The sequence below is a fragment of the Pan troglodytes genome, chromosome 11 (genome assembly GCF_028858775.2).
Source record: "Pan troglodytes isolate AG18354 chromosome 11, NHGRI_mPanTro3-v2.0_pri, whole genome shotgun sequence".
NCBI classification, from domain to species: Eukaryota; Metazoa; Chordata; class Mammalia; order Primates; family Hominidae; genus Pan; species Pan troglodytes.
This window is the reverse complement of record NC_072409.2, coordinates 47,496,273-47,507,281: the sequence shown is the minus strand read 5'-3', so window position 1 is coordinate 47,507,281 and position 11,009 is coordinate 47,496,273. Positions and strand designations below refer to the sequence as shown.

General features: G+C 42.4%; 1 long non-coding RNA gene across 1 annotated transcript; it reads left to right on the top strand.

The window, feature by feature from the left end:
* The first annotated feature begins 940 nt into the window (after positions 1-940).
* LOC129136080 (uncharacterized) lies at positions 941-5,770 on the top strand. The gene is made up of 4 exons (XR_008537363.1): positions 941-1,021; positions 1,519-1,690; positions 4,638-4,708; positions 5,339-5,770. It is a non-coding gene; the product is annotated as an uncharacterized LOC129136080 (long non-coding RNA).
* The last annotated feature ends 5,239 nt before the right edge of the window (positions 5,771-11,009 follow it).

Genomic DNA, 11,009 nt, shown 5'->3' with positions numbered 1-11,009 from the left:
CAGATCCAAAGGGAAGGGAAAGAGGCTCCACTTTTCAAAGTGGGCGTGGCAAGGAATTTACAGCCATCTTTAACCATCACAATACATGACACATAAACTGGAGAATCTAATCACCAAATGAAAAACAAAACAAACAAACAAAAACAGAAAAACAGAAAAGCCCAGCCATTTTCCATGAGGTGGGTTAGTTTCATGCTGCTGCAACACCAGGTGGTGTGCATGAGAAATGCCACTGGCTCAAAGCAGTCTCCTGCTGAGGTGCTCCCGCCTGCTACCAAGCTGGCCCATGGTGAGCCCTGCAAGTGCACAGAGCTGGTCTCCTGAGTGTTAGACGTTCTTGATAGAAGTATCCATTACAGAGTCTCAAACATAAGCAATCATTTGGGTTATAAGAATCCAAGTATGCAAGTCAAAGAAAAGCCTTGAATATTGAGGAGTAGCTTGATATAATAAAATATTTGGAAAGACAAAGATCACGTGATATTGCAAAAGCATCGCACCTGTAGGAATCCACATTGCACAACATCAGGGAAGTGGCTTTGAGAGCAACAACGAAATGAAATAGTAGAGTTATCAGCTGTCTGAAATATGGCCAAAAATTACTTGCAGTGGGTTGAAGATGAAAACTACCACTGAATGCAGCAGAATTTTTATTTTAAACCAGTGAGAAGGCACCAAAATAGGCCAATGCCCATTCTTGTATGGAAATATTTCATTCCATAAATGACAGGCCTTTCCATCCACCCCTATATGGTTTGGCTGTGTCCCCACCCAAATATCATCTTGAACTGTAGCTCCCACAATTCCCATGTGTTGTGGGAGGAACTCAGTGGGAGATAATTGAATCATGGGGGTGGTTTTCCCCATACTGTTCTCGCGGTAGTGAATAAGTCTCAGGAGATCTGGTGGTTTTATAAGGGGAAACCTCTTTCACTTGGATCTCATTCTGCCTTGCCTGCCACCATGTAAGATGTCCCTTGCTCTTCCACCATGATTGTGAGGCCTCTCCACATGTGAAACTGTGAGTCCATTAAACCTCTTTCTTTTATAAATTACTAAGTCTTGGGTATATTTTTATTAGCAGCGTGAAAACAGACTAATACACACCCCTTCTCCAAAACCACATCCACCCTCCAAACTGCATGTGTTTGTCAAGGTAAATGGTGTGTGTATGTGTGTGTGTGTGTGTGTATATATATATATATATATATATATATATATATATACCTACATGCATATATATATACATATATTTATTGACTGAGAATTTAAGGTGTCTCAAACTATGGCAGAATTTTAATAAAGTTTATTATTTATTTTGTAATGAATTAATTACAAAATTATATAGCAGGTCCTGGAATAACATCATTTTATTTCAAAGTCATTTTGTTATAATGTTGAAGAGAAAAAAAAATGAATTCCCCCTGGTGGGGCCACCATCTGTGTGAAGTTTGCACATTCTCTCTAGGTCTGTGTAGGTTTTTTCTGGCTACTCCTGTTTCCTCCCACATCCCAAAGGTGTGCCTATGAGGTGAACTGCCATGTCTACACATCCCAGTATGAGTGAGTGCAGGTGGTGTGCACGCGCCCTGCGATGGGAGTGTGTCCTATTCAGGGCTGGTTCCCGCCTTGCGCCCTAAGCTTTGGAGATAGGCTTCGGCCACCCTCAACCCTGAACTGGAATAAGCAGGTAAACAATTCTCTTACTTGTTTTTATTAATTTGTCTTAAATGTGTTATAGCTTTTATTTTAATGTTTAATATTACATTTATTTTATTGTTTTAATGTTTAATATTACAAGTGTTTGGGTCTTCATTTAGAAGTTTGGTGATGTTTTTGCTATCAGAAATATGCTACAGGAACTTAACTCTTGTGGATATCAATTAGCCTATAGGGAAATTGGTTTCTTTCCATGCAGATTTCCTTACAGTCACTGTTTCCAAGAGCCTATGAACGTCATGAAAAACTTACTGTATAGGTGTTGGGTATTCTGTCACTAACCTCATTTCCCCACAAGCTCTGTTATTTTTATTATGCAAAATTCCATAGCAAGTGATTTTAGGAACACATTGCAGAAGAAATGACCATATATTGAATTTCATGTTATTTTATGAAGAATTATTTTCCTTTTGCTTCTCTATATTACTGTTAGGTATATGAATAATATATATGTTATATATGAACATATAGTCATACAAATGTATGTCACATATCTAGATCTGTTGTATTGTCCAGCAATTTCATAACTGGCTAGTAAAGGGGACCGTAAAAGACACATTTTTAAAGGAAGAAATTGGAAATAGAGCTGAGGAACCTCCACTCGGTGATTCCTGAGGTTACTGCACATGGCAGCTAAACCACTCGGCTGGGATACAAGAGGTCCTGTATTGGTTATCTATGGCAACCTAACAAATTCCCCTCACATTTAGCAGCTTAAAATAATGACTTTTTATCACCTGTCATAGTTCCTGTGGGTCAGGAATTCAGACAGGGTGGCTTGTCGCCGCCTCATGGTGTCTGGAGTCTCCACTGAGGCACTCGAAGCAGTAGCAGGGACCATCTGCAGGCACATAAACTGGAGAATCTAATCACCAAATGAAAAACAAAACAAACAAACTGGTGGGTGTGGCAGTCCACACAGGCTTCCGGTTTTTGGCTGGAACACCCACACATGGCGTCTCCTTGCAGGCTGGGCTTCCTCACAATGAGGTGGCTGGAAGCCAAGGAAAAGCACCCAAGAAAGCCAGGTAGAAGCCATATTGCCTTTTACGGCCTAGCTTGGAAATCCCACAGCATCACTTTCCCTGTATTCTATTGGTCCAGGCAGTAATAGGGGTGTCCCCAGGTGTGAGGGTGAGACTCCCTCACACCTCAGTGGGGGTTAGCATTGCACTGTAGGAAGAGTCATGGGATGGAGTATATATTAGTGTGACCATCTTTGCAAATACAACGTGCTCTAGCCCCCAAGCAAGGGCTTTGGGTAAAACAACGGCTAGAAAGATGAAAAAGATGATACAGGTAAACTTAAAAGAAACAAAACAAAACAGAACTTTGTAAGGGGATGCATAGAACTAAAGCAAGAGCAAAGCTGAATACTTCTGGAATATCATAGTGAATCGAAATCCCCTAGAATCTGTGATAAACACACACTGTTTATCTTGGAAGAAAAGAGTTTCAGGAATTTCTTTAAAAGTAACATTATGTATATTGCCTCACACGTGGACTTTATGCAAAACTCTCACTTGGCAATTTAGTTGTGGTGTGTTTCAGAAATAATCTCATTTGCTTTCATATCTTGTAGAAAGAATGAAAGAAAAGCCAGTTTGTTTAGTCAGTAACTCTTGCTTTGGACTCAGAGGCCTGGGGGAAAAGAGAGTGTGTATGTGCATATGTGTGTGTGTGTGAATGTGTGTGTATGAGTGTGTGTGTGTGGGTGCATGCAGAACAAAAGCAAATGCAATAAAATGAGAAGAGATGTGTTTCATTGTCCAGTTGCTTGCTTGTAATGCGAATAGCTTATGTTACTGGATGGACTGACGCCAGGAGCAACGAAGCCAATTGCTTCCCATCCCATGATGGGATGGGAAAACACTGGCCACTTCAGTCCATGCCACTGTGTGGCACCCTACTTTTCCTTGGGAACTGAAACTTGGTGCCTGGAGTTTCACAGAAAACTTGAGGTATTCTAACCACAAAAGTAAAACATGCTTCTGCCTACAGTGCCCAGTGGAATAGTATAGCCCGGGCAGGCCACCCGAGAGACCAACAGCCACACTGCTCGTCCTACCCGAAGCCAGTAGGAAATGTTAGCCTTTGGAGCTCACTCAACACACAGTAGGCCTGTGATAAACCTTTGTGAATAGTGCATCAAGTTCCTAGCTGTCTTCCCTGAGCGGCAGAAACACAGGGCTGAAACACTTCCAGCCAGCCTGGGCCCACGTCTGCCAACAAGCCTAGGCATGTGACGCTCGTAACAATTCTGCATTTTCTACACGGCACAATTACCATCAGTGCCAGAGTATGATAGAGAAGCCAAACAACTGCATTTGCAGATACCCTGAACTAACAAAACTTCATCCTCAAAACAGCTCGGTTCCTGTTTGCAATCATGAGTTTGCATAATCTGTTACCTGGAAGCAATATGAATTGCACAGCAGCTCTGGGAAATGAGTCGGGTAATTACATCTTCAGGAGCTGAGGACAAGATGTGACATTTTACCTACAGGGCACCAAACAAAGTCAACACGTTTAATTTTTATTCTGCTCCCACTGTCCTTCTGGCCTTTTGTTTGAAACTATCTTATGAAAATACAGCATTCAAACAGCCAGAAAGCCCTCAGAGAGACCACAAGAGAAATGATAATGAATTGTTTGTGAACAGCCCCATGGCCAGATTAGTTTTTATAAGATACAGCTTTTTCTACTACCCATCTTTGGCTCCCTCCATTATTTTTCAGCTTCCTGGGGTCCCATTTTCTGTTTGTTAGGGAAAGGTTTTTGTTTCATAGCTCTAATTGTGTGTCATGTCAAATAAATCCCAGAGGAGAGAACCACCATGTTGCCATCATTGTGTATAAATCGCGGGCCAACCACGAAAGCCATTTGGAAGTCTTACTCCCATTTTTTCGTCTTTCTAGAAAACCACATCTGGTCAGGAGCCCAATGTGTCCCACTTGGACAAGAATAGAAATCTCTCTTCTGGAATATGGTAAACACAGATTTTGTTTCCAAGTTAACACATAATGTAGTTCTATCATGTTTACAGACAGTAAGTTCTCAATATCATATTAAATATAGATTCTGTGCCAAAAGAATAGGGATCAACCTGCCATCTCTATTTCCAGGAATTAGTCTTTTTTATTCCTCTAGTGGAAACCTTTGAGGAATTTGCTCATTTTCCCCCTAAAGCTGTGAAGAAAAGTTAAAGGTCAAATGGGAGAATAGAATGAAAGAAGAAGAAAACAGAAACTCAAAGAAACCTAGACTCTTGAATTTGAACTCATTTTTTTTGCAAAATAATTGAATGAGTCAGTCCGAAATCATCAGAGGGCTCTCCACCTATTTCTCAATGAACTGAGAAGCATGGAGGATTCAGGGTGGGGCTAGGGAGGTGGAAACCCGTGCTTTGATTCGGGGAGGGGTAATGCTTCCAAGCTTCATTAGGAACTGAATAATGGCAAGGTGCCCAGGGAGCATGCCTGGATTCTGGCTCCTTGCCCAACCCTCACCCTGCCCCAGGGCAAACTCAGAAAACCAAGTCAGATCATCATAATGACGTGCATGGCTGCTGTTACCTGAGACAGAAGCCATGATGTCATCTTGTCATAATTGACTTCAGGTTTGTCACTCTCAGATCTTCTCTGGTTGGAGCCAATGGTTTCTTTCAGACCTGAGATATCCTGATGAAGCAGACCACACCTGCCCTCAGAGATGACCTCATGAGGAAGCTGAGTTGCATAACAAACATCTCTGCTGCTCAGCCACCTCCACTCTTTTTCAACAGACCTTGGAGATAGCACAGCACCCACACCAAAAAATCAGGAAGCTCTCTTATCAGCAATCTTTCTGTACCTATGAAATCAGACATTCCAACCATGGCAGAACCTCTTGAGTGGACCAGAGCTTCAGAGTCAGGAAAAGCTGGGGCCTAATGATGTTTCCAATCAAATCACTCTGCAGGGGATTTTCCATTTAACATATTGTGATTGTGCAGTAACATTAGTCTTTGCCATTTAATTTATTAAATTTTAAAATCTTGTAATATCCTCAACACCGTCTTTGTCTCGATTTATACATATAACATATACATTTTTATTACATATTACAAAAAATTGATATATATGAAGAACTCTGTGTATTTAAATGCCAATCACTGGTACACAGGCTTGAGGAATGTAATATCCAGGATTCAGTTTAGGAAACCAAAGTAATTCTAGGTACTTGATTGAAGAAGGTTTAATATTTGGAATTTAGTGTTTTAAAAATTATTGAAGAGGCTGGGCACGGTGGCTCACACCTGTAATCCCAGCACTTTGGGAGGCCGAGGCTGCCAGGTCATGAGGTCAAGAGATTGAGATCTTCCTGGCCAACACGATGAAACCCCATCTCTACTAAAAATACAAAACTTAGCTAGGCATGGTGGTGCACACCTATAGTCCCAGCTACTCGGGAGGCCGAGGCAGGAGAATCACTTGAACCCAGGAGACAGAGGTTGCAGTGAGCCAAGATCGTGCCGCTGCATTTCCAGCCTGGGCGACAGAGCAAGACTCCATCTCAAAAAAAAAAAAAAATTATTGAAGAAGCAGGTTTTAGGCTGTGACTCTTCAAATGACCCTCAGAACAATGAGAACCGGCCAGTGGGGGAATTATTGCCTCTGAGGTCAACGCTGGAGCCAGGCAGTCTAGGTTGGAAGCTCTAGGGACTAACACCCAAACCATCGAGATGTGACTGTCCCTGAGACTCAGGAAATCAAAGATAAACACTGGAAAAACTTAGAAGAAATCCATGACTCTCCTGAACCCACAGTGAAAGACAGAAGCTGTAGGGAGGCCCAGCTTCAGCCCTGCCTCACCTCTTGCTCCACATCACGGGCCAGCAAACATGTGCTAGAAAGGGTCAGAGAGTCCAGATTTGTGGCTTTGTGGGCCATAGACTCTCTGTCACAGCCACTCCACTCTGCCATTACAGTGTTGAAACAGCCAAAGTAATAAGTAAATGAATGAGTATTCTGTGCACCTGTTTACAAAAATAGACTTGGTCCCTGGGCCATAGTTAGCCAATCTTCACTCTAGTGAATCTAAATGACACTAATTTACCTCCAGAATCCTAGCTGCAAAGGAGTCTTGAAAATGTATTTTTTAGTTTTCTAATTAAATGGCCCTGAAACCATGAAGGAGTACCACATTCCTGTCTGATGAAAGCACATCGCTCCTGCTGCTTTCTATTTATTTGAATGTAGAGAAAGCGTTAGCCAATACAAAAGGTGCATACCAGGAGACAAGGGCTGTGTTGATTTGCTCCACCAAAAAAGCTACCTCTTGAAGAATGGCTACAGTTGTAGTCATATATTATTACATGTATGATAATTTATTGTCATTCTCCAAGAATCGCCTGTCCTCTGCATGAAGAGGACACGAAAGTCGCCTCCTCTGCATCTTGCAAGTTTCTGATGGTGCACCATCTTTGAAATTCACCAGATATGCTTGGCGATTTTGGTTTTATAGGGAAAGGTAGTTCCAGGGGTTTCCATTTGACCATTTCTACCAGAGGGACCCTAGCCCCACCCTCCACATTGATAAGGAAATCAGTGTAGAGATTTGAGCAGTTGTCGAGTATTTCTATCTCAACTTTACATTCAGGAGCTAGAAAAATAACCACAAGATGGGCTTCCAGAGCCACTGGCCTACTGTGAAATAGACTTTGGCCAAAATTCTATTTCTCCCCTGACCATCTCACCTCCCACATCAATCTCCAGTCTGGTTTGGATTTGTATCAGCCCAGAGCCTGTGCCTATGTATCCCTGAAAATCTGGGTTTCTCCCTTTCCCCTGTGCATGGCCACCCTAGTTAATGGCTTCAGGTAATTTCTTGGATGGTAGGAGGAAGATAGAGTATGCTCTTGTGGCAGTTTCTCTAGGGTCTGGGCTCAAGGGGAACAAACCACCTCTTCTCTCAGGGACTTTCCATAGTGTGTGCTCACTCAAGATTCAGGAGTGTTAACTCAAGTGCTTTTCAGTTTATAGATCAGATAGGTTGTCTGTTGATTTCATGGACACCGTGACCCCACCCTGGAAACCTTTGGGCCCAACCATCCTGACTACCATTGGCCCTGATGCTGGTCATGGTGGTCACTCTCATCTTGTCACTGACAGCAGAGTTAATTCTTCTGGAGTTAAGGCTTGTGAAGGAAAATTAGAGGTCCAGGCCACCATCAGATGAATCCATCACTCAACTGACTATGACAGGAATATAAAGCTAGCTTTTACCTTTTTAATTTGTTAAATAAAAGAACTATGATTGTATTTAACACAGACTTCATGCTTGATTTCTTCTCCTATTTACATATGACTGATATCTATGAAAAACTGTGTTTTTGTTGTATTTCAGTGCTTATGGCAAACTCAAAATTTGGAATTTAAGTTGGCACTATTGGGGGTTTTGTCTCTTTGCTGGGACAGACGACAAAGCCAGGGGTAAATAGGCCTTATGAGGCATTTTCTGTCAACAGCCAGAACTAGAGTCCCTTGAAGAATCACAAATCTATTTAGCTGAAGATTTATGGTATCCTGTCATGGAACCATTGTGATTTCCAACTCTGACAAAGGCTGTAAGTCTCTGTGATTTGGAATGATTTATCTGCCGCAGCCAGATTCCATAAGGCTCAATTCTGAAGAAGTGTGAAGCAGGGGAGGCGAGACCCGGGCCCAGAACCGGGTCTAGGGGAGACCCATGTCCGGGCGTGAGCCCCACTATGCCAGTGTCATTATTCCTCTGCAGAATGGGTTAGTTCTGCCCGGGATGAGGATGGAGTATGTCCCCGCAGGAAGGAATGCAGCTAACAGGAATGGCTTTGTGCTCCAGCACGAATGAGTTCAGCAAAAAAGCACAGACTCTGGAAACAAACTAGTTTGAATTCCCACCTTCAACATTTCCCAGAGAAATTACTTAATTTGTGTCTGAGTTTCCTCATCTCTAAAATAAGGATGAGGGAGTTCCTAACTTACAGGATTGCTTAGAGAATTAAGTAAGTTAACTCATGTGAAACACCGCAAGTGGTGGCCGGCACATGGCGAGTTCAATGAATCAGCTACGCTGTCTATACGGGGCGACAGGGCAGGAACGGGGGCCCAGAAGATGAAGGCAGAGTAGTAGAGGGAGGACCTTACTCCCCCGAGCTCCACCTATCCCTGCAGGGGTGTTTGGATGGGATTGCCCCTGCTCTGTCAATCCTTCTGTCTTTAATAATTGAGCTTCTCTCCCACAGTAGAAAACATTGAGCTCTGCCACCCGCTCAGGTGATATGCTCCAGGCACAGGCATTAAGGAGCTGTGGTTACCTTTCAGGCGGCCTCTAGGTGTCTCTTGGGCCTGAATATAGGAGAACAGCCCATTCCACTGACATCTCTCTTCCTAGCCCTTCTCCTTTCTTTCCTTCTTCCCTTCCTCCCTTCCACTCTTCACATTTGTTAAACTAAACTGAATCCCAGCAGAAGTTCCATATTATCTTCTAGAAAGTCCAAAACACTCTAATTCAAGCCACACTCCCCAAAAGCATCCAAAAAGCTGCTGAAAGAAATGTGCTTGGTCCCAGGCACAGTGACCCGTAGTGAGTTATCCCCCTCATCTGTTGTCCTGGGATGTATTCGGGGTTCTCAGGCAGGCCACTCTCCTGCCACAGACATTTCCTTCGAGCTCAGGCAACCCCAGCACAGGCAACCATATAATATAACGTCTTAGCGCAGCTCACTCAGGGATCCATGCTTATCAGGGACATGGGCTTGGTATAAAGAGACACAAACACTCTGGAGTTGTATGCAGAATGGACTACCCAGGGCTTTGTCAGTATCAACATACTCTAGAGTAGCACTCTGTTCATCAGTGGAACCAAAAGCTTCCCACCAGGCAGGAGAGATGGTCAGGATGATGGGAGGGGCCCATCAAAGGAGGAGGGACAAAGAGAGAAGATAAATGGCACATGGCAATGGAGGACTAATTTAGTCCATTCCTGCCACATGAGAACAACAAGAAAAGATGGTAATTGTTGTTCTTGTTGTTGTTGTTAGAAAGCCATCTACTTGAAGGCACCAGAGAACAAACAAGCCAATAAATAGTTACAGAACATGATTTGGGAGCAAAAGGAAGGACAGAGAGTGAGCCTAGCACCTGTGGCCAATCTTCCCAGAGACACCTGCTGCTTCCAGAAGCAGTCCAGAGGCAGGGATAGGGCGCAGGAGAGCGCCTGGCAGCCTTTCAGTGCAGCGAGCATAAGGTCTGGAGTTCAGGGCCCACCAAAGGGCAGGGAAGGCTCCTAAACCATCCATTCTCAGTCAGGACCATGAAAGGCTACATCCTATGAGCAAGGGTGATCAATTTGTGAATCAGCCCTTGTGGGCACTGAATCCCAGTGTCAAATCTCTTGTGAAATTGGATTATGGGGAACTTGAGTTGCTCAGACCCCAGCTGCCAACCAGGAGAAAATATAAATCTTGCCTGAAGGGAGATAACATCAGACTAGGCCTCAAACTGTTTCTATTACTCTTAATAAACAATATTGCAATTCAGTCAGAAATAACCCAATATTCTCAAAACCAAAGCACGGGAATGTAAAGCAAGAAAGGCAATTTAAAAAATAGAAGCAGTATCAAATCTTCAAGTTGTATACCTTAAATATATACAAATTTAAGAAAAGAAAGACAATAGAAGCAAACTCTGGCATTGCCCCCATAATGGAATTATCAGAACTGACTTTATAAAAACTTTTTTAAAGCCTACATCAAAGGAAGAGTACCAGAATGAGCTCCCATGTACAAATTATGCATCCTCACCAGTTATATACACACACACACTTTTTTGGAGTATTTAAAAATAAATCACAGACATAATATCATTTCCCCTCTGAGGACTTCACTATACAATTTTAATGACCTAACCATTATACCATTATCACACCTAAGAAAATAAACAAAAATTTTTCGATAACATTTAAAATCCAGTTTGAGTCTCAGTCTATAAATTAACTACCTCAATATGTTTAAGCAGATTATGAATAAGACTGAAAATTTCAACAGAAAACTGGAAACTTTTAAAGAAAAACAATGGACATTCTTCTGAAAAATAAAATTGTTGCTATTAAAGCTTATAATGGGCTAAATAGCAGATGAGATACAGCTAAGGAGAGAATATGTAAATAGGAATATAAATTAGAAGAAAAGATTCCAAATAAAGCACAAAGAGACAAACAGATGTGAAACATAAAAGAAAGGGTGAAAAACAAGAGAATACGGTGTCCTG